Here is a 25,179-nt window from a genome sequence, read left to right as displayed (position 1 = left end):
AATTTATGGGCTTCATTTCAACTCATATTTCAGTGGGTTTTTTTTTTTTTAAGTTTATTTTAGTTATTTTGAGGCAGAGAGAGTAAGCAGGGGAGAGGCAGAGAGAGAGACAGAATCCCAAGCAGGCTCCGTGCAGTCAACGTAAAACCCAACACGGGACACGATGCCACGAACCGTGAGACCATGACCTGAGCTGAAATCAAGAGTTGGATGCTCAACCAACTGAGCCCCCCAATGGGATTTTTTAATTCACCAAAATTGTCTAAATTTTATCCAAGGAAGAAACAGATGCAAAAAGCTTTTGAATTTCTAGAAACTAGCAAGCTTGAAGAGAAATAAATATTTGACATTAAAATTCTGGAAAGAGCCCAGAATAGTAACAGTAGTTTCTCCATAGGGAGAAATAAAGGACAATTTTTTTTTCTTCACTATAGGTTTTCTGTTTTCTCCAAATGTATACAGTAAATTGTATTTATAAAAGAAAAAGAATGGAAAGAGGGTGGTACTGTTAGTCAACCTGAGACACCACTTTTTTAAATATGTTTTCTTGTAGTCATGTTTTAAAAACAAAACTGGGTCTATAGTACAGCCAACTTCTATATCCCATTTTTCTTATTTAAAAAAAATTTTTTTAACGTTTATTTATTTTTGAGACAGAGAGAGACAGCATGAACGGGGGGAGGGTCAGAGAGAGAGGGAGACACAGAATCCGAAACAGGCTCCAGGCTCCGAGCTGTCAGCACAGAGCCTGATGCGGGGCTCGAACTCACGGACTACGAGATCATGACCTGAGCTGAAGTTGGACGCCCAATCGACTGAGCCACCCAGGCTCCCCCCATTTTTCTTATTTTAAATAAGCATTTTCTGATGTCAGTAAAAGACAGCTTACACAGGTTTTTCCTCACGTTAGTAAAAGACAGCTTACACAGGTTTAATAGCTTGCATAATACCCCATTGACCTAAGTCATTTCTAATTTTTCAATAATATAAATAGCACCAAAATAATTTTGTGCTTACAAATTTCTGTATTTCAGATTATCTGCCTTAGGAAAGACTCTCTGAAAGCAAACACTGTAATGCACCACTATAAACTAGTGTAATTTTTTTTTATCTTTCCTAACATAAGAGACATTTTAAAAGAGCTAATGAGATTATATGTAACTTCTTTCTTCAATTCTTCTCTAACCTTTGTAAATATCCTAGAATGACAGTGAACTACCTTTATCATCAGAAATGCACACACACACAGCCTGGTACAGAAAAGGCATGATGGTTCCCCCACTGGGGGGCCCCAAACCCTAAGTTAACACTGTGGCGATGCCCACCAGAAGGGGGAGTCGCTCCTGTAACTATTTGCTGTTGCTTCAGAGCACACTCAGGATCATTCTGCATGTTCACTTTTCAAAACTTGATCCCTTATTTTTGTTCCCCAAAATTGGCCATATTCCCTCCCACCCCCTGCCTTTTTCGAAGAAACACCTCAGCACCCACACTCAGGCGGACGCACACTGCAGCCAGAGATTTCTCCAGTAGAGGGAAGCTCTAACAGACTCGGTTTGGTCTAAACAACCCAAGAGGAATTTAAAAACAAAACACAGATAGGGAAAATGACACGACCTAAAAAGTAAGTGCTTTCTCTGAATCCATCCTTTTCTAAATGCCCTAGACGTGACTGATTTCATTTCAACGTGTATGCATTTTAAGGTGTACACAGTGTAAAAGGTGCCAATACCTTAGGGTCAGGAAACAGGTAAGACCCAGTCCATCCTTCCTGCACCCACAGCCCGGCGGGCCACACAGGTTAAGCACGTGAGTAATTGGTGGACAAGATAGAAATGAGGTATTTCGGTCATTATACTCCACTTGACCCAGGACTATGGAAGCCCTGGGGGCAGCTCAGAGGGGCAGACAAGACCGTTTGAGAAATAAAAGCCACTCATGCTGAATCTGTTTACTGTCTTAGGATGAAGCAAAACTCCAATCACTGGGTAAGTGACCTTACAGTCTAGAATGTGACCCCTGAATTCATCTACCCTTTGGAGCTCTCTTGTGTCCAGTGCCCACCAACACAATGACTCCCTTTAATGCTCTGTTCTATTGTCAGAAGCTGTGATGTCAAATGGCAAATCAGCCTCTGCTTACCCTCCTTCACTGCTCCCTTGGTCTTCTGGAAGCCCCCAAGGCTCAAAATTAGTGGGCAATGAGCCAAAACATCCACCCAGGTTTACCAGCTTGTAGTCTGGGGCTCTATAGTCACAAAGCATACTGCTCTGTGGTCTGGCCTCAGAAATCAGAGGCTCCAAAGTGTGGATGGGCACTGCGTGTACCCACGAGGGCGGTGTACCGAATCACACTAGTGATCAGGCACAGATTGCTAGGCAAAGACGTCCTCAGACACTGTGTGGGCATTCTGGGTGTGACAGTGACTTGAAGCTCTATTATGTTTCTGCTTCTGACAGGTCGGTGTATAAGGGTGGCTCTTAAGAAAATGGCATACTTGGGGCGCCTGGGTGGCTCAGTCGGTTGAGCATCCGACTTCGGCCTCAGGGCACGATCTCGCGGTCCGTGAGTTCGAGTCCCGCATCGGGCTCTGTGCTGACAGCTCAGAGCCTGGAGCCTGCTTCGGATTCTGTGTCTCCCTCTCTCTCTCTGACCCTCCCCCATTCATGCTCTGTCTCTGTCTCAAAAATAAATAAACGTTAAAAAAATAATAATAATAAAAAAAAGAAAATGGCATACTGTGGGGCATCAGGATGGCTCAGTCAGTTAAGCGTTGGACTCATGATTTTGGCTCAGGTCATGGTTTCACAGTTCGTGGGTTTGAGCTGCAAGTCAGGCTCTGCGCTGACAGTCTGGAGCCTGCTTGAGATTCTCTCTCGTCCTCTCTCTCTGCCCTTCCTTTGCTCACACACTCTCTCTCTCAAAATAAATAAACTTGAAAAAAAGAAAGAAAAGAAATCGGCATACTGCGACACAAGAGTGAAAAGGGCATTTCTGTCTCGCTGGGGAGATTGGCTTCAAGCCTGTAGCTATGCAGAAGATAGAGCAGGAGCATTTTTGACTGAGAGGAGGAAAGGGGAAGGGGTGGAGGAAAATGGAAGAGAAGAAAATGATGAGGGCCAGGGTAATGCATTCCTTTGCTGAGTCACAAAACAAATATTTAACAAGTCACTCTGCATGTACTCAGAGTCTACCCAGAAGATAGAGACATAAGTAGGGTTCAAAGGTATTGTGCCCCCAAGTGAAGTAAATTGAAAATACTGTAAGTAATCAGAGTGTCCACTTTGCACTGGAAGGTTTCATGGAAATGGTGGCATTTAATGCTTCCAAAGGGGCAGGACTGCGACTCACGGAGTTGAGGGAGATATATTCCAGGTAAGGAATGAGGTGTCACCAGTCTCTTAACTGGCAGGGAAGCCCTCTGGGACCGCGTTTGGAAAGAAAAGGTAGGGCTCTCCAGATGTACAAACACCCAGCTAAGACAAAAGGCTTCTTCCAGGCTGGAGGACCAGTTGGTGAGCAGACCTGGAGAAGGGGCAGAAGTAGCCGGCCCCACACTTGAGCTCTCCGTTCCTGCCTCCTTATAGTCTTCTCTGCTGAACTAATCCCAGACATTCATGAGACAGCACAGCTCAAGTAGTAAGAGGACAGAATGGAAGGGAGAAGGAACCTCACATTTATAGCACCCCAATACCACCATTTTAAACACAAGGAAACTAAGGCTAGATTTGCAGCAGTAAAAGGACTGGATTCGTTTACCTGTGAGCCTTTATGCCAGTCTTTGACTTATTTCCTCTCGGTCCCAAATTCACCCCATTTGAGTGCTATAGGAAAATGATCCGAGCCCTTGAGATAGCGGACACTGAAGTTGTGTCAGAAGAGGGCGCTGGAGAGACATTACAGGAGGAAGGAAGTTTGCTGCATCCTGGAGGAGGGAGGCTTCACTGCGGCAGTGCCCAGCCCACAGCTTCCCCAGCGCCTCCTGCCGCCTCAACGCTAGTGATTCGGAACTCACACCGCCCTACGAATCCCGTGGGTACACGCAGTGCCCATCCACACTTTGGAGTCTCTGACTTCTGAGGCCAGACCACAGAGCAGTATGCTTTGTGACAGAGCCCCAGACCACAAGTTGGTAAACCTGGGTGGATGTTTTGGCTCACAGCCAGCAACATTCCGTGGCCAGCAGCTTCTTCAGCAGCCCCCTCATGTGGTTTTGTGGCAGAATGCCTTCAGGGAGACATCTTGGCCCCAGCACAGTGGGGGGCTGATTTCCAGCAAGTTCCACCAGTGTGGCGCCATAGCAACTCATCTGGCATTCAGTAACCACTTTGCCAACAAGATCCACATCTCCGCTCATAGGCTGTGGGGTGGCTAATAGATATTGTATTATATAATATTATGTTTACTATTATAAACCTGCTATGCCTACGTTCTTTAGAGTTCTCCTCTCACCATTCGCTGGTCACTCCAATCCCCTGTTATAGATAATCTGTTTTTTTTTTTTTTTTTAAGTAAGCTCTATGCATAATGTGACACTTGAACTCACAACCCTGAGATCAAGAGTCACATGCTCTATGGACTGAGCCAGCCAGGTACCCCAATATATTAGGCTTTCCCTGTTCAAATCACTTCAAGGTTTCTCTGTCTTGATTGGTCCCAGACTGATAGAATTTTATTTATTTTTTATTTTTTTAAGGTTTATTTATTCATTTATTTGGGAGGGAGGGAGGGAGGGAGAGAGACAGACAGACAATTGCAAGCAAGCTCCACACTGTCAACGCAGAGCCTGATGCAGAGCTTGAGCTCACAAACAGTGAGATCATGACCTGAGCTGAAATCAAGAGTCAGATGCTTAACTGATTGAACCCCCCAGGTGCCCCTGGACTGACAGAATTTTAAACAAAGACAGCTTCCTATTGAGGTGCTGGAGATGAGGGGGAGGGGAGGATCCTGTTCTTCAAGTAAAAATTTTGTACATAGGAATAACCTACTGTATATATTACAAATCATTGAAACTCCATAAAGCAATGAAAACCAGAGAAATGGTTTACAACTGCTGGGGGTTTTTTAATATCCTTTCTCTAAGAAAAATTCACATCTTGAATTCCCAAGATAAAAGACAAACTAAGACCAAATTAACAGAGTATATCCAGTAGTAGAGTATTTCCAAAAACAGAGTATTAGAGGTACGAAGTAGGGAGGAGAGAACTAATCATATTCAGAGTTGTAGGCATTATAAAAATTTTCCTCATTAAAAATTAAAAGATTTTTTTTAGGGCACCTGGGTGGCTCAGTTAAGTTCGAGCCCCGCATCAGGCTCTGCACGAACAGTGCAGAGCCTGCTTGGGATTCTCTCTCCCTCTCTCTCTGCCCCTCCCCGCTTGCACTGTCTCTCAGTCTCAAAATAAATAAATAAAAATAAATGTTTAAAAAAGACTGCATTTTTTAAAAAATTAAAAGATTTTTTTTTTCTAATTAAAAGATCGTCTTAAAAAGAAAAGAGAACGCAAGCACAGGAAGGAAGGCAGTGACTAATTGTTAATAAGAAGAAAACTGATGGAATTCATAAATTGTGAAAACAGACATTTACTTCTCCTTACCTACTTTATAGAAAGGTTGCAAAACTCTTAAAAGACATTTGAAAAAATTCAGTAGATTCTAGGAAGATGGCACCTACGTAAGTATTTGTATTTCCTCTTTCTTTCAGATTATTTCCTCTCTGGAAACCAGAGAAGACCTCACATGACACTTTGAAGCAGCCAACTCTCGAAAAGTGGGTGTCAAGAGACAATTCTCCATGTAGTCTCTCTGCACATCTTGCGAGTTAAGCAGACTACCCTCTCTGAACTATATTTTCAATTATGTTTGGATGGGAAGCAGTCTTGGAAGATAGTGTTAGTATGCCTCTCCAGAGCAAAGAGCAGATTTGCCTGCTGTCTGGAAGACAGAGCAAAGGGCAGGCACGCTCACTGCACATTTTATAAGAAGCCAATCCCCTCTACTCCTGTAATGGAGCACACTGAGCGCATGGGGTCATCTGACTCTCTTTGCTTTGCCCTATGAAATTGGGACTTGGAGAACTGGTGCAAAAATATTGACAGTCTGGCTATTACTGTGCTATGAATAATAAACCACCCTCATCTCTGATTCAGGATTCTGGTGTCTTTGACCAGCAACCATGAAACTGTGGCAGATTACTCTGGTAACTTGCAAGTAAAGTGAAAGCTCAGACCTTTCACAGTTCTTGACAGTAGGTTGGACAACATATGGTTGGGTTTTGTCTTATTGTTGTTGTTGTGTTAAATAAAGATATTTTATGTTTTTAAAATTTTTAATGTTTACTTATTTTTGAGAGAGAGAGAGAGACAAGAGGGCAGAGAGAGAGGAAGACATAGAATCCGAAGCAGGCTCCAGGCTCAGAGTTGGAACAGAGAGCCCAATGTGGGGCTCAAAGTCACAAACCAGGAGATCATGATCTGAGCTGAAGTCAGATGTTTAACTGACTGAGCCACAAAGGCACCCCTTGTTGTTATTTTTAAATCCAACCTAATAACCTCTGCCTTTTAATTGAGGTCTTTCAACTATGTACATTTAATATAATTATTGATATGCTTGGGTTCAAATCTCCCTTCATTTTCCTTCCACTTCAAGAGCTTTAACATTTCTTAGAATGCAGGTCAGTTGATTATAAATCATGTCTGCTTTTGTTGGTCTGAAAAAGTATTTCACCTACATTTTTTGAAAGATATTTTTGCTGGGCATAGAACTCAGGTTGATAGTTTTTACTTTCAGTATTTTTAAGATACTCCAACATTGCTTTTCCAGTTGGCATAGATTCCGATGAAAAGTCTACTATCATTCTTATCTTTGTTCACTTTAAAGTAATGTTGCTTTTCCTTCTGATAACTATAAATATTTTTTATCCTTAGTATTTTTTCTAATGTTTGTTTATTTTTTGAGAGAGAGAGCATGAACAAGTCAGGGAGGGGCAGAGAGAGAGAGGGAGACAGAGGATCTGAAGTACGCTCTGTGCTGACAGATGCAGGGCTTGAACTCACAAACTGTGAGATTATGATCTGAGCCAAAGTTGGATGCTTAACCAACTGAGCCACCCAGGTGCCCCCTTTTTATCTCTAGTTTTAAGCAATTTAATTATGATGTGGCCTTAAGTGGTTTTCTAAGACTCCAATTACACTTATATTAGACCACTTCACATTCTCCCACGGCTCTCTGATACCCTGTTCAATGTTTTTCAGTCCTTCTTTGGAATGTTCTTAATTGCATTCTACTGTAGTATCTAACTGACTATTAATCCCACCCAGTGTGTTTTCACTTCAGAAAGTGTATCATTCATCCCTAGAAATTCCTTCTGTGACTTATATATATCTTCCATTTCTCTTCCCTAATGTTCACGGTTTTCTCTACTTTCCTAAACACATCAAGGATATCTATAATAGCTTTTTAACATATTTATTTGCCAATTCCATTATTGCTGTCATTCCTAGGTCTGTTTTCTGAGGATTGATTTTTATTTTGGTTATGGGTCATATTTCCTGCTTCTCTGCATGTCTATTAATTTTTTATTCGATACCAGACACTGTAAATTTTATGTTCTTTAGTGCTGGATATTGTTGTATTCCATGGCTGAGATTGCTGAGCTTTGTTCTGGCAATCTGTTAATTAATTAGAATAAATTTGAGACTTCCTTTTAAGCTTTGTTAGTGCAGGTCTAGAGTAGCCTTTAATTTAGGGTTAACTTTTCCCCATTATTAAGATGACATTCTTCTGAGGACTCAGCTTAATGCCTTCTGTGCTATGGAATGCAAAGTATTCTTAACTCTGTGTAATTCTGGAGTGGTCTGGCCTACTGCTCTCTAGTGGTTCCTTCTCTGGCCTTAGGTAGTTTCCTCTCATACATACACAGGTCAGTGCTCAGCTAAAGACCAAGGGGGACTCCTTTATAGATCCCTACTTCTCTTTCTGTGCTGTATGCTGCCCCACAAATACTATCCACCTTGCTGACCTGTGTATCTTCAACTCAGTAAGACAACTAGGCTAGGTTTGTGGGTCCCCTTCCTGATTTGGGGGTCCCTTTCCTCTTCTACATCATGGAAACTGTCTCAGTAGGATAGTAAGTTCAAGCATCTTAACATTCATTTCATTAATTTCCCTTTTCTTACCTCTCATAGTCCCATACTGCCTGTTGCCCAACAACTCAAAACAATTGATTCATATACTTTGCTCTATTTTCTATTGTTAACATACAGTAGGAGGGCAATTCCTTTGGCAGTTAATCCTTCATGGGCAAAAAGAGAATCCTCCACGATAATGTTTTTAATATATTGCTATATGTTCATGTCTCATTTTATTTGCATTTATATGTCTTTATGGGACATAAAAGCTTATGTAGACTTCTCTAATATTTATTTTAACTTTATCATTGACTATGTTTTCTTTCTCATTCCCATTGCTGTATATTTTACTTTCTCTTTCCCCCACTTTGGTCATACTTGCCAGAAGGTTGTCTATTCTAATGATCTTTCCAAAGAAGCAGTTCTTGGTTTTATTTATCAATTCCATTATCTTTAGTTTTTAAATCTTTCAAGTTTGGTTTTTATTTTTTATAAACTCTTTCCTCCTGATTCCATTAAGTGTATAATTTTTCTGGATTCTTTTTTTTTTTAAGTTTATTTATTTATTTTGAGAGAGACAGTGCAAGTGGGGAGAGGCAGAGAAGGAGAGAGAGAAAGAGAGAAAGAGAGAAAGAGAGAAAGAGAGAAAGAGAGAAAGAGAGAAAGAGAGAAAGAGAGAGAGAGAGAGAGAGAGAGAGAGAGAGAGAGAGAGAGAGAGAGAGAGAGGGAATCTCAAGCAGGCCCCATGTTGCCAGTGCAAAGCCCAATTTGGGGCTTGAAACCACAAATCTGTGAGATCATGACCTGAGCCAAAACCAAGAGTCAGACACAACCAACTGAGCCACCCAGTTGCCCTTTTCTGTATTCCTTTTCTTTCTTCTTTTTTTTTTTTTTCTTTTTCTGGATTTTTATCTGAATTCTTATTTTGTTTGTATTCTATCCTATTTAAATATTAAAAGCATTTTTAAAAGCATTATATCTATGAAATTTTTTCTACTTATAACTTTGCCATAATTGTGAACTATAAGCCCCATCATTTGTGTAAGACAGACCAGAACAACAACCTTATCAGTTAGCTACAACTATGCAATGTTTTGCGCTTTGAGTATCACTTCTTTCTTCAATCAGAACTTATATCAACCATTGCCTTGAGAAACTAACCAAAGAGTCATTCTACTTCTGATATCCCATTCTAGAAACTTCCAAACCCAAACTATAAGAATAACATTAGTACACTAATTTTCCATAATAAGAAGCCATTTCAGGATTGTATGCGGGGTATTCTCACAAGTTGCTTTGTTTAAGGAGGCTTTCCACAATTTGGAAGTCTAATAGGGACTCAGCTATGACCTCCTCCCATGAACCAGGACCCTTAATTTGGGTATTTTGTGAGTCCCCTTGCATCTCTTCCATTTGAGGTTTCTGGCCCAAAATAGAGAGGTGAGTCACACACTGCATCTGAGCTACAATTCCATTGATATTCTTAATTTTCTTGGGAAAATTAGATCTCATTCATTGAAATGTTTTTTGGATTAGACCTAGATTTCTAAAAATTCTTTGTGAAACAACGTTCTTCATCTAAACTTATCTTTTTTCCTATCTTACAATATGTTGTTGGTTAAAACAGGGAAAAGAACAAAGAATGGTGGGTTAGCAGAATCCAAATAGGTCCATGTCATTAAGACTGACATGTTTAAAGTTTTGCCCTGCTGTGTTCCTCAGGCAAATGAAATTTGCCTTGAAAACCATCTAAAAAGCTTATGAACTCTATTATTCCTTCAACCTATCCATATATCCCTAAGAATTGGTTTAAGAGAAAAAAAGTCTCCAAAACTTGAATCACCAGGGGCTGCAGTTGTTAGGTCTATGGTCAGAGACAGCCAACCTCTGGCTGGGGGCTGAGGTTAGGTACACAAGCAACATCTGACAAATGATAATAAATTCACATGGGGGTCATCTCAGTCCAAGCCCTTACCCCTGGAAGGCTAAACATTTATTTCATTTTATTTTATTTATTTTAATTTTTAAAATTTATTTATTTTTAAGTAAGCTCTAAGCCCAAGGTGAGACTTAAACTCATAACCAAGAGTCACATGCTATGCCAACTGAGCCAGCCAGATGCCCTTGTATATTCTAATTTTAAACCAAATGCTTGTATGTTACAAAATGACATAATTTGCCAAGTGACCACTTTGAGGAATGACCAAAATTGTTCATCTGAGGAGCACCTTAAAACAAAGGGGCAAAAGGTGGTTCAGCAAATTTAATTAATTGCTTAACTTAATATTCAATGGTCAGCCTTTTATGACTAATATGAAGAACTTTATAATTTAAGATAGTACAGGGAAGCTGTGAGCTCAGCCTCCCTCACCTACATGAAATAGCACAAGTATTAATAGGTCCTTCAGATGCTCAATCCTTGCTTGAAAGTGTCAGGAGAACCTGGGGGGCTCCTGGCTGGCTCAGTAGGTCGAGCAGGTGACTCTTAATGTCAAGGTCAGAGTTTAAGCCCCACATTGGGCATGGAACTTAAAGTAAGTAAGTAAGTAAATAAATAAATAAATAAAAATGGGATGAGGGAAAGAAGAACAACAACGAAGAGGAGGAGGAGGAAAAAAGACGAAAGAAAGAAAGAAAGAAAGAAAGAAAGAAAGAAAGAAAGAAAGAAAGAAAGAAAGAAAGAAAGAAAGAGGAAGGAAGAACATAGGAAAGTATGTATTCCTGGGGTGCTTTGATGGCTCGGTCAATTACGCATCTGACCCTCGATTTTGGCTCAGGTCATGATCTCATGGTTCACGAGATCAAGCCCTGCATCGGGTTCTGTGCTGACAACTCAGAGCCTGAGATTCACTGTCTCCTTCTGTCTCTGCCCCTCCCCCACCCTCTCTTTCTCTCTCAAATAATAAACTTAAAAAACAAAACAAAAAACCACTATGTATTCCTGAAGTCCATCAAACAGAACAGTAACTAAAGAAAGCATAAAATGTTAAAAAAAAAAAAAGAAGCATAAAATGTGATACAACCCTTATCAAAAACAATACCTATTTTAAGTCAACTTTTTTTGAAAAAGTAAATTCAATGAGTATTTTAGAAATCACCTTCAGACAACAATGTTGGGTAGATCAATAGATATTTTTACCACATTATCTTCATTTTTTTATGAACAGCCTTAAGCCAGAAATCAGGAATTTGGTATTTGAAGTCTAGGATAGGAAATGACTCCTCTAATAGATCTATAGCATCTGCCCAAACATTTTGAGAAGGTTGTAGAACAGAGTTAGACGGTAAACAAATAGAGGGCTTTTTAAATTAAACAATGGGATGGTCCCAAATATTCCATATGCCCTCCCCAAAATGCCCATTGATAAGGATATTTGCTGCTACTACAAACAAAAGGGATGCTGGAAAACCAATGTTCCCCCCTTTGGCAAGGAACAATCTTATAGATAATGAGACAGTTAAAGGGAGAAGGTAGCACCCACCTTCTAATTCTTTCCCTAGAACTCACAAGAATTATCATGAGCTATTCTGGGCCTCACTCACTGTCTTCTTACAATTTGGGCACGACACTTTTAATAATAACACTGCAAGTGTGTTCATCACTCGAAAGGAAGGAAGGAAGGAAGGAAGGAAGGAAGGAAGGAAGGAAGGAAGGAAGGAAGGAAGGAAGGAAGGAAGGAAGGAAGGAAGGAAGGAAGGAAAGAAAGAAAGAAAGAAAGAAAGAAAGAAGAAAGAAAGAAAGAAAGAAAGAAAGAAAGAAAGAAAGAAAGAAAGAAAGAAAACAACTTAAGTGGTGGATTTTTCCAACAGCCTTGACATCCTCCATGTCCTAGCTGCTGCGACTCTTGATCTTGTCACTGAAAACATATTCTTCCCTGGTGATACCACATTAGCTTAAACTCCACGAGGAGAAAGAGTTTTTATAGAAATGGAAGTGACAGATTAAGATTTCCTAGTAACTAAAGCAATTAAACACAGACACACACGCGCGAGCGCACACACACACACACACACACACAATCTGATAAAAAAATAGGCAGAGGGCATTTTTCTAAAGACACGCAGATGGTAACAGATACATGAAAACATGCTCAACATCAGTCATCATTAGGGAAATGCAAATCAAACCCACTCTGAGATATCACCTGTCAAGATGGCTAGACTCAAAAAGACAAGCAATAACAGGTGTTGGTGAGGATGTGGAGAAAAGGGAACCCTCCTGCACTACTGGGGGCGGGGGATATGAATTGGTGAGGCCACTATGGAAAACAAGAAGGGTCTCTTCATGAAATTCCTGAGATTGTACCTATTCATAATCAGATCATAGCCAATTTGGATACAAATACATAAACCTGACACAACTCGAGGATTTCTGTGAGGTACCAGACTCCTAATGAGCCAACAATTTACCACCATTTTCTGGATTACTGGGGTTGAGAACATCAAGGTTTAAATGGACCCATCCCGATTTTTACTCAGGCCTGCATAGTACCCTTAAAACCTGAAGAAAAGGAAGAATTAAGGCCCATGCTAAAAGGAATAATGGACAAATGACTCAATTCACCCTGTACTGGTCCTTAAAACACTCCTATCCTGCCCATTGAGTAACTCAGTAGATGGGTGTACAGATGTAGCCACCACCTCAGGACCATCATTAATAAAATTATGCCCCATATTTTGTGGTGCCAATTCCAAATACTATTCGTATGCTAACCCTACCCACAGCTGGGTAGGGTTCTACAGCTGTGTATCTACATTCTGTCTTCTTCAGAACTTGTTCTCTTAAATCCAAATGAATATCTGTTTACCTGTCCTTGGAAGAACCCACAGTATACATGCATTATTATGACTCAGAGATTCCCTGTAAGACCTTTCACAAGCTCTTAATTAGGACCTCAAAGTTGGGCTGTAGGATGAGATTTTACTAAGCTCTAAAGATTAGAAAAGGGTGAAATAAATTCTATCTACTTTCTGACTTTTGGCACAAAAGGACAAAAAAATTGTAATTCTCTCCAGCAAAATTTTATTATCTGGGGCATGAGTTGTCTCAGGCAAGTCACTTATCTCTGATTGACTGACTACAGGCCATCAGAGCTTCCCAAGACTCCCTACTTAAAAATTATGCTAGGTCTCACAAGGCATTGTAGACCAGAGTTCCCAGCTTCCCTGAAATTGCTTCTCCTTTATGACCAGACTAAATCCTTGGTGACAGAGCCCACTCTCTCCTGGGAACACGAGCACGAATTCACATTTTGGTGACTAGAGCCAGCTCTTCAACCATCCTCTATCCTTGGTCAGTCTAATTTACCATAAGTTTTAGAATCTTTCTTGAACTTAATGGTCCCCCAAGCTGTACAACCTTTGTTACTTAGTGAAATGCACAACATTCCTAGTTGAGCCAGCTTACGTCCTCTGAAATATTGTTACTTTCTCCTATGTATATTTCTAGTCAGCACTGTAAGCCTTTGAATCCTGCTATGTTCCTTCCATCTCAGAAGTAGGGAAAGTGCATTTTCCTGGGCATTTGTACAAGAACCATTCACACCCCGTTGCAGACTTACTAGAAATACCTTTGGACAGTCCACACTTGGCCCTGATACTTGTAGATGGATATCTACAGACAGAAATGGTAAGTGATCAGGATATGCCATAGAGATCTCAAAATCATTCTTCAAATACTATTCTTCACAGCACAGATGGCAGAATTAATTGCCCTCACCAGAACCTGCCAACCAGCTAGAGAAAAGAGAGTTAATATACAGATAGTAGATATGCCTTGAGGTGACCAATGATGTCTGGGTTCTTTGGAAACAGTGAGGCTCATTTCAGTGGGGATTCCTAACAAGGCCAAGGGACTTCACAATACCCTAATACTACCAAAGAAATAAGTTGTGTCTAAGGCACACTAGATATTAAGAGAAATGCCCTGTCCAATCATTTACCCCAAGCAGGGGACCCTTACGAGAGTAGTGGGCCATGGAACTAACCAAAACCCCACTAACTTGTAGGGTTCCAAAGCAGTCATTATAGAATGCCAAGATTAGGCCCCAGTATCAAAGTAGAGAGATCTGGATGTAAAATGTATGAAGATCCTCTCTGGTATTCTCAAGACAGCTTTTTGGAAACCAGAACCTCTTGCAGAGAACCTTGCGGAGATTTCAGATGAGACCACCACCATTGCAAGGACACACTGGTCGTCATTCTAATGTCTGAGGCGGTCCCTGAGGACACCTTGCCTGCAATCGATATACTCCAGGCAAAAGCAAATCATTAGAGGTAGGGCATGGACAAGAGCCCCAACCTCAAGCCCCATTTGAATCCATCCAAATGGGCTTCAGATAATTACACCCTGCAGTGGGATATGAATGTGTTCTCGTTGCTGTGTGCTTTTTTCAGGGTGCATCAAAACATTTCACCCTCAGAGTGAGGGCTCTGACAGTACACGAAACAGCACATTCTGTATGATTCCATTTGTGTGATGTTATGGAACAGGCAAAACTCATCCGTGGGGCCAGAGAACTCAAAAAAAAGGTCTCTGGGATGGTTAAATACAGGGATTACCTGGGAAGGGGCTTTAAGGACTTTCTGGGGTGATGCATTCCATATTTTGACAAGGAGTAGGGATACACTAATTTACGCAGCTGCCCAAACTCACGGTACACTTAAGACGCGTGCATTTTGTCATGTATAAATTGTACTTTAAAAACAAAGAACCACAAACATTGAGCTTCGGTTAAAGATATTTATGCTGAAATTATTTAGGCATGAAGTGATGGCCACAGCAGCTCCCTATTCCTTTTAAAGACTTCCTATTACTCCTTCAATAGACTTGCAAGTAAGGAAGTAAGGACTTACAAGTGTTCCTTGTAAGACCTGGGTTCTGCTGATTGAGACCACCTCAGCTGTCTCCTCCATACCAGGCATCCCTCAGTCCTGAGAAGCTGCCGTCCTCCCTCCAGGCCTCAGGGCCTTGGCCCCAAGCGTTCTCTCTACCTGGAAACCGCTTGCTCTCATCACCTAGTTAACTTCTGCAGATCTTTCCAATCTTACAGGGCAGGGGAACCTTTCCTGCCCTCCTTGCATAGGTCAGGACAGGCTCCTCTTCCCCTTTTGTTGCTGCTTCATATTTTCTTCTTTGCTGTCATCATAGATAACATCTGCACATTCATCAAGTAATCACACCAATGTTTCTCTTCCTCATAGGACTGTTATGGGGACCAGCGCCGGACAGGGCTACTTGGCTCAGACTTGTATTCCCCAGAAGAGCATGGAAGTTTTTTTTGCATCTCACGTCCATGAAATACAGCCGATCAACACTAAACCATCCTACACACCTAGAAAACTGATTTGAGGATTAACACAACACTGCACAACCTGAACCAGAGAACTCAGCAGGTAGACGGTGCAGAGAGGTGAAATGGGGGAGAGAGAAGCCCCGGAGGGCAGGGAGCTGATTTTGCTTGCGGAGAGAGGACGGGAAAAGCACCCCCACCCCCCTCCAAAGTGCTGGAGAGAAAGTGGAAGAGTGGAAACAGCCGCAGGGACTGAACAAAAAAGGTAGAAAGGAGAGGGTTTAAATTCCATTAAGACTCGATAAACGGGGGAGCGCAGAGTCTGAAACGTCGCAGCTCCACACCTGGTGGTGCTCTGGTGGGAAGGGCGAATCCCCAGGAGCACAGGGGAGTCTGGGAGGTTCTCGGACCACATGGGTAGAGGCGGTTCCCCTGCTGGGAGGACATTAGGTAGTGGCTGTGTCCCACCTGGTCCCAGCCGACCCCAGAGAACAACCACATTCGCTGGCGCTGGAACAAAGACGTCAAGGGGGAAGCCTGGTGCCAGACGTGTGTTCTGACTTACCATAATCCCTGAAACGCTGCTGCTACTCTGTCGCGTGAACTTTTTCTGGGGCGGGCTGGCACCCCACTGCAGGCTCTGGGCACGGGCGACAGCACGGTCCCACGAACGTTCCTGGGTGCGGCCCTCCTACAGAAGGTCTGAGCAGGTCAAAGCCGCAGTTCCTCAGAAGTGAGGGGTTGGGAAACACAGCCGCATCTGAGATAAAACTCAGGAGAGAGGTGCTGCCCTGGCAACCTGACAGCTTGGTCACAGACAAGTGGGGAGTGGACGGAAGCCGAATACAAAGGACGGGTGCGCCATTTTCACCCCTGCCGCGCATGCGTGTACACACCTATAGCCCCCACGACAATCTACTCCATTAGGCTAAGCAGCGCCATCTGGTGTAGAACGGAGCCTACACTAAGCTCCGCCCAACTGAGCCAACCTCGCTCTTCAGGAACACAAGTCTCTCACCTGCTCAGTTTACGGACTATAAACTTCATAGTGCTTCATAGTTTGACTTCTAGGGGAAAGCAATGTAATTTCAATTGCATTTCAGTCTGTTTGCTGGTCTACCTATTCAATTTTATTTCTTTTTCATTTCTTTTCTTCTTCTTGAATACAGAAACAACTATTTTTTTTTCAATATATGAAATTTATTGTCAAATTGGTTAGGAAAAAATTATTTTTATTTTCCATTTTTATTAAAAATATTTTTCTTTAATATTTCTCTACTATAGTTTTTACTTTTTTGTAAATTTGTCAAATTCTATTTTATTTCCATCATTTCATTTTATATTCCATTATATTCATTTTTTCAAATTGACAAATGTTTTCCTTTTTTTTTTAATCCCCCTTTTTTCTCTACCAGGCTCTCTTTAAAAACCAGACCAAAACACACTTAGGATCTAGCATCATTTATTTGATATTTTTGTCTGTTGTTTTTAATTTTATAATTTTAACGTTTTCCTTATTAATTCCTTTTCTTCCTTCAAAATGACAAAACAAAGGAATTCACCCCAAAAGAAAGCAGAAGAAGAAACGACAGCCAGGGACTTAATCAACACAGATACAAGCAAGATGTCTGAACCAGAATTTAGAATCACGATAATAAGAGTATTAGTTGGGCTTGAAAATAGATTAGAATCCCTTTCTGTGGAGATAAAAGAAGTAAAAGCCAGTCGGGATGAAATAAAAAATGCTATAACTGAGCTGCAATCTTGAATGGATGTCATGGTGGTAAAGATGGAAGAGAAAGAGCAATGAGCAAATCAGCATTATAGAGGACAAACTTATGGAGAATAATGAAGCAGAAAAAAAGAGGGAGACTAAGGCAAAAGAAACTATTTAAGAGTTAGAGAAATCAACTTTTTCTTAAAGGAAAAAGGAACAACATCAGAATCATAGGGGTCCCAGAAGATGAAGAGAGAGAAAAGGGGTAGAAGGCTTATGTGAGCAAATCATAGCAGAAAACTTTCCTAACCTGGGGAAAGACACAGACATCAAAATCCAGGAAGCACAGAGGACTCCCATTAGATTCAACAAAAACCAACCATCAACAAGGCATATCATAGTCAAATTCCCAAAGTACTCAGGCAAGGAAAGAATCATGAAAGCAGCAAGGGAAAAAAAGTCCCTAACCTATAAGGGAAGGCAGATCAGATATGCAGCAGACCTATCCACAGAAACTTGGCAGGCCAGAAAGGAGTGGCAGGATATATTCAATGTGCTGAATCAGAAAATACACAGCTGAGAATTCTTTATCCAGCAAGGCTGTCATTCAAAATAGAAAGGAGAGATTAAAAGTTTCCCAGACAAACAAAAACTAAAGGAGCTCATGACCAGTAAACCAGCCCTGCAAGAAATCTTAAGGGGTACTCTCTGAAGGGAGAAAAGAAGAAGAAGAAGGAAAAAAAAAAAAAAAAAGACCAAAAGCAACAAAGACTAGAAAGGACCAGAGAACACCACCAGAAACTCCAACTCTACAAGCAACATAATGGCAGTAAATTCATATTTTTCAGTACTCACTCTAAATGTTAATGGACTAAATGCTCCAATCAAAAGACATAGGGTAACAGAATGAATAAGAAAATAAGATCCATCTATATCTTGTTTACAAGAGACCCACTTTAGACCTAAAGACACCTTTAATCTAGACTTTAAAATAAAGATTGTAACAAGAGATGAAGAAGGGCATTACATCATAATTAAGGGGTCTACCCACCAAGAAGACCTAACAATTGTAAACATTTGTGCTCCAAATGTGAAAGCACACAAATATATAAATCAATTAATCACAAACATAAAGAAACTCATTGATAATAATACCATAATAGTAGGGGACTTCAACATCCCACTTACAACAATGGACAGATCTTCTAAACAGAAAATCAACATGGAAACAATGGCTTTGAATGACACACTGGATCAGATGGACCTAACAGACATATTCCGAACATTTCATCCTAAAGCAGCAGCATACACATTCTTCTCCAGTGCACATGGAACATTCTCCAGAATAGATCACGTATTGGGACACAAATCAGCCCTCAACAAGTACAAAAAGATCGAGATCATACTGTGCATATTTTCAGACCACAACGCAATGAAACTCGAAATCAACCACAAGAAAAAATTTGGAAAGATAACAAATACTTGGAGAGTAAAGAACATCCTACTAAAGAATGAATAGGTTAACCAAGAAGTTAAAGAGGAAATTAAAAAGTACGTGGAAGCCAATGAAAATGATAATACCACAGCCCAAAACCTCTGGGATGCAGCAAAGGTGGTCATAAGAGGGAAATATATAGTAATCCAGGCCTTCCTAAAGAAGGAAGAAAGGTCTCAGATATACAACCTAACCTTACACCTTAAAGAGCTGGAAAAAGAACAGCAAATAAAACCCCAAACAAGCAGAAGACAGGAAATAATAAAGATTAGAGCAGAAATCAATGCTATCGAAATGAAAAAAACAGTAGAACAGATAGATGAAACCAGAAGCTGATTCTTTGAAAGAATTAACAAACTTGATAAACCTCTAGCCAGTTTGATCAAAAAGAAAAAGGAAAGAACCCAAATAAATAAAATCAAGAACGAAAGAGGAGAGATCACAATCAACAGAGCAGAAATAAAAAACAATAATAAAAGAATATTAGGAGGAATTATATGCCAATAAAATGGGCAATCTGGAAGAAATGGACAAATTCCTAGAAACATAAACTACCAAAACTGAAACAGGAAGAAATAGAAAATTTGAACAGACCCATAACCGGTAAAGAAATTGCATTAGTAATCAAAAATCTCCCCAAAAACAAGAGTCCAGGGCCAGATGACATTCCAGGGGAATTCTACCAAGTAATTAAAGAAGGGTTAACACCTATTCTCTTGAAGCTGTTCCAAAAAATAGAAATGGAAGGAAAACTTCCAAACTCTTTCTATGAAGCCGGCGTTACTTTGATTCCAAAACCAAAGATCCCACTAAAAAGGAGAACTATAGACCAATTTCCCTGATGAACATGGATGCAAAAATCAACAAGATATTAGCCAACCAGATCCAACAATACATTAAAAAAATTATTAACCACGACCAAGTGGGATTTATACCTGGGATACAGGGCTGGTTGGTTCAATATCCGCAAAACAATCAATGTGATTCATCACATCAATAAAAGAAAACACAATAACCACATGATCCTATCAATACATGCAGACACAGCATGTGACAAAATACAGCATCCTTTCTTGATAAAAACCTCAAGAAAGTATGGATAGAAGGATCATACCTCGAGATCATAAAAGCCATATATGAAAGACCCAATGCTAATATCATCCTCAATGGGGAAAAACTGAGGGCTTTCCCCCTAAAGTCTATATATATTCATGTTATATATATATATATATTCATACACATATATGTTCATGTTATATATATATTCATATATAATCATGTTATATATTCATACATATTCATATATATTCATATAATATATATTCGTATTTATATTCATATAATATATATATTCATAACATATATACTCATAATATATATACTCATATATTCATATAATATATATACTCATATATATTCATATATATTCATAAAATATATATTCATAAATATATTTATATAATATATACTCATGTATATTCACATAATATACATATTAATATGATATATCTTCATATAATATATTCATATAATATATGAGTCTATACATATAATATATATTCATATTATATATTCATGTTATATATATTCATATTATGTATATTCATAGAATATATATTCATATAATATATTCACATAATATATATTCATATAATATATTCACATATATGTATTCATATAATATATATTCATATATGTGTGTTCATATAATATATATTCATATATATATTCATATGTATTCATATATGTATATATATATTCATCGAGGATTTTGATGCCTTTCCTGTCTTCCGTTTAGGTCTTTAATCCATTTTGAGTTTATTTGTGTATGGGGTAAGAAAGTGGTCCAGGTTCATTTTTCTGCATGTCACTGTCCAGTTTTCCCAGCACCATTCGCTGAAGAGACTGTCTTTATTCCATTGGATGTTCTTTCCTGCTTTGTCAAAGATTAGTTGGCCATACGTTTGTGGGTCCATTTCTGGGTTCTCTATTCTGTTCCATTGATCTGAGTGTCTGTTTTTGTGCTAGTACCATACTGTCTTGATGATTACAGCTTTGTAATACAGCTTAAGTCTGGGACTGTGATGCCTCCAGCTTTCCTTTTCCTTTTCAAGATTGCTTTGGCTATTCGGGGTCTTTTATGGTGCCATATAAATTTTAGGATTGTTTGTTGTAGCTCTGTGAAGAATGCTGGTGTTATTTTGATAGGTATTGCCTTGAATATGTAGATTGCTTTGGGTAATATTGACATTTTAACAATATTTGTTCTTCCTATCCAGGAGCATGGAATATTTTTCCATAGCTTTCTATAGCTATGAAGGAAGAAGCTCTTTGTTTCCCCTGCTTTGTTTTAATAAACAGAAGCTTCTCTGTGAAAAAAAAAAAAAAAAAAAAAAAAGAGGTATTTTGCGGAGGCCAACTCTGCTCTGACAGCATGTTATAAGGAAACAGACAACAGGAGTAGAGTTAGAACTAGAGTTAACACTGGACCTATACACACACCTACACATGCACAACTTACAGGCTTTAGTTGGAATGAAATACGAATTTATGAGCTAGCAGTTGCCTTCTGTTTAAAGCACTACTTTGTTCCTGATGCTTGGATACAATTCCTAATGCCTCTGTTATCTAAGGCAGACCCTGGTTATGGCTGCATGAAACCAGTCTAACTACCTAATTCTGCTAAGAAAACCAAATCTGTCAGTCTGGTTATTTTATGCCCTGTGGTCGGAACAATCCGTAAACGAAACAGCGTCTATAAAACAGAACACTGGAGAACAGTTTCGTTCGTTGGCAGAGGCAATGACTGGACATTCTCTGGAAGAAGTCTGAGGATTCCTTCCTAGGTAATACATCTGTCCTTCATCCAAACTTCACTTCCTGGCATAATGGCTCCAGAAACAGTGGAGCAGTTCAACCGGCTGCTTTTGGAGAAAGGACTGAAGCCAATCCCAATGAAAACAGTTTCCCTGCTCCCTGTCTTGGCCATCAGGCACAAGCACGATCACTCTGTGGGTTAAATGGGCCCTGCTGAGAGTCTGCTGGTGCACCATCTGCGGAACAACTTGCAGACCACGAGGCGGACTCTGGCTAAGACAAAGGCAAGAAGGCAACAGGGAAAACAGCCCACAGAGAGCCCTTAGCACACTATTGTGCAAAGCAAGGGCCTTCCCCGGGTGGCCTCCCCCCAAAAATAAAAATAAAAATAAATTCATATATATATGAATAAAGAAAGGAAGAAAAAACTCATATATATATTCATATATAAACATTTCTTACTCAACACGTCTCCAGAGGCAAGGGAAACAAAAGCAAAAATGAACTATTGGGACCTCATCAAAATAAAAAGCTTCTGCACAGCAAAGGAAACAATCAGCAAAACTAAAAGGCAACCAACAGAATGGGAGAAGATATTTGCAAACAATGTATCAGATAAAGGGTTGGTATCCAAAACCTATAAAGAATTTACCAACCTTGGGGCACCTGGGTGGCTCAGTCGGTTGAGCGGCCGACTTCAGCTCAGGTCATGATCTTGCGGTCCGTGAGTTCGAGCCCCGTGTCGGGCTCTGTGTTGACAGCTCAGAGCCTGGAGCCTGTTTCAGATTCTGTGTCTCCCTCTCTCTGACCCTCCCCCGTTCATGCTCGGTCTCTCTCTGTCTCAAAAATAAATAAACGTTAAAAAAAAATTAAAAAAAAAAGAATTTATCAACCTCAACACCCGAAAAACAAATAATCCAGTGAGGAAATGGGCAAAAGACATGAATAGACACTTCTCCAAAGAAGACATCCAGATGGCCAGCTGACACATGAAAAAATGTTCAACATCACTCATCATCAGGGAAATACAAATCAAAACCACAATGAGATACTACCTCACACCTGTCAGAATGGCTCACATTAATAACTCAGGCAACAACAGATGTTGGTGAGGATGCAGAGAAAGAGGATCTCTTTTGCATTGTTGGTGGGAATGCAAGCTGGTGCGGCCACTCTGGAAAACAGTATAGAGGTTCCTCAAAAAATTAAAAACAGAACTACCCTATGACTCAGCAATGGCACTACTAGGTATTTCTCCAAGGGATACAGGTGTGCTGTTTCAAAGGGGCACACACACCCCAATGTTTATAGCAGCACTATCAACAATAGCCAAAGTATAGAAAGAGCCCAAATGTCCATGGATGGATGAATGGATAAAGTAGATGTGGTATATATATACAATGGAGTATTACTGGGCAATCAAAAAGAATGAAATCTTGCCATTTGCAACTACATGAATGGAACTAGAGGGTATTATGCTAAGCAAAATTAGTCAGAGAAAGACAAATATCACATAACTTCACTCATATGAGAACTTTAAGATACTAAACAGATGACCATACATATCTATATATAAAAATAATATAAAAACACAGAGGTAAGGGGCACCTGGGTGGCTCAGTTGGTTGAGCATCTGACTGTGGCTCCGGTCATGATCTGAGTTCAAGCTTCTGAGTTCAAGTCCTGCATTGGGCTATGTGCTGACAGCTCAGAGCCTGGAGCCTGCTTCAGATTCTGTCTCTCTCCCTCTCTCTCTGCCCCTCCCCCACTCACATTCTATCTCTCTCTCCTTCAAAAATAAATAAACATTAAAAAAAATTAAAAAAAAAAACAGGGAGGTGGACAGAACATAAGAGACTCTTAAATATGGAGAACAAACAGGATATCTGGAGGGATTAAGGGAGGGGGGAATGGGTTAAATGAGTAAGGGGCATTGAGGAATCTACTCCTGCAATCATTGTTGCACTATATGCTACCTAACTTGGATGTAAATTAAAAACAAAAAAAATTTTTTTTTTTTTAAAGTAGAAAACAAAGCAAAACAAAATTGTCTTCCCTGTGTCTGGCTTGCTACCCAGCTCATCAATAGCTAGGGATTCAGGAAGTTCATTGGATAAATGACTAAGAGCAAATTAAAATAAGGTACCACGTGTCACATGAAAGATAGCTTTAAAGGACTGGCAATATTCAGTATTAGATGAGGGTGTGGAGAAGCAAGGCATTTGCACTCATTCTTGGTGGAGGTATAAATCGACACAACTCAAATACCTATCAAAGTGTTCAATGTTGATACCTGTGGATTCAGCAATTTCACACCTAGGTATTTATTTTACACGCACAGCAACAAAAATATGTATTTGTATAATAATGTTCCCAGAAGTTGCTTGAAGCGTTGAAAAACTGACAACAACTTAAATACCTTTCCAGACGGGGCTGAAAAACAAAATGAATTTCTGTAGTATGCAGCCATTATAAGGAATGTAAGTGAATCCTAATGTACTGATAGGAGCCACTATCTATCTAACTGATAGTGAGACAAAGCTACCCAGAAGTATAAAATATAATCTCATTTTGTTAAAAAAAAATGCTACATATATAAACACAACTTAAAAGTATGATCTTTCTTTCTCTCTCACTCTCTCTCACAAATAAATAAGCATTAAAAAATTTTTAAGGGGCGCCTGGGTGGCTCAATGGGTTTGGTTAAGCGATTGACCGGCTCAGGTCATGACCTCACGGTTTGTGAGTTCGAGCCCCCTGTCGGGCTCTGTGCTGACAGCTCAGAGCCTGGAGCCTGCTTCAGATTCCATGCCGCCCTCTCTGCCCCTCCTCCACTCATGCTCTCTTTTTCTCTCTTTCTCCTCTCAAAAATAAACATAACCAAAAACTTTAAAGAAATAAAAGTATGGTATTTTTAACAAGAAGAATGGGGGTAGGGAATAAACCAAGCTATTAATCAGTTTTACCTTCGAGAGTAGGGAGGCCGTCAAGGACTTCTACTATTTATGATTACTCTAAACCAGCAAGCCTTATACTTAATTTTTGTTTAATGTCTTATTAAACTCTAGATGATTTGCATAACTAGACTTGAGGATAAGGTTCATGTTGCTTCTGCTGAAACAAAGCTACAACCGGTGAGTGGCTGCACTGGAAAATGGCCTCCCGAGGACCTGCCATCCCCAGACCACCCAAGTGTCGGCGCCCGTCTTTAAATCCTACAGGTGACGTCTGGGACGAGGGAAGACGGAGTAACACAAGTGGGGAGTGGAGTCCTGGGGCTGGCAAGACTCCCGAAGGAAGCCAGCAGCAGGACTCACTCGGCTTTTCCAAGTGCAAGTTCCTCCCTGGAGCTGCTTGCTGTCCCTTGAGAAAAGATTCGTCGGGCACTCTTCACTTGCTCAGACTGGTATCCAAGCTCTCTTAAGAACCGTAGTATTGAGGCAGCACGAGGAGAGAAGGGAAACCCTGAGCTCCTAGCCATCCCGTCAGGGATGCCCAAGTACCGCTCTCTCATCTCGGATCCCCGTGCGCCTGCAAACCGGTCTGCACCCGGGCAGAGCGGGCCTCGCCGAGCGCTGCGCCGTGAGCCCACCCCGCACGTGGGCGCGGCAGCCGGAGGAGCCCACGAAGGCCGCGGGGTTCCGCGCCTGCCTTCCCTCCCGCCGCACGGCTCGTGCGGGCTGCAAAGGCGCCCTCCCCGCTGCGGCTGCTCGCGAAGGTCGGGGC

The 25,179-nt window shown here is 40.5% G+C and overlaps 1 long non-coding RNA gene across 1 annotated transcript in view; it reads right to left on the bottom strand.

The window, feature by feature from the left end:
- The window catches only part of LOC123383025, a 29,292-nt gene extending 12,916 nt beyond the window's left edge, over positions 1–16,376 (bottom strand). Inside the window, exon 1 of the long non-coding RNA XR_006592214.1 lies at positions 15,990–16,376. This is a non-coding gene — a long non-coding RNA (uncharacterized LOC123383025). The remainder of the gene's footprint in view (positions 1–15,989) is intronic.
- Positions 16,377–25,179: the final 8,803 nt, after the last annotated feature.

Source organism: Felis catus, chromosome F2 (assembly GCF_018350175.1).
Source record: "Felis catus isolate Fca126 chromosome F2, F.catus_Fca126_mat1.0, whole genome shotgun sequence".
Classification (NCBI taxonomy): domain Eukaryota; kingdom Metazoa; phylum Chordata; class Mammalia; order Carnivora; family Felidae; genus Felis; species Felis catus.
Note: the sequence above shows the minus strand (reverse complement) of the source record. Positions and strands in the feature narration are given on the sequence as shown.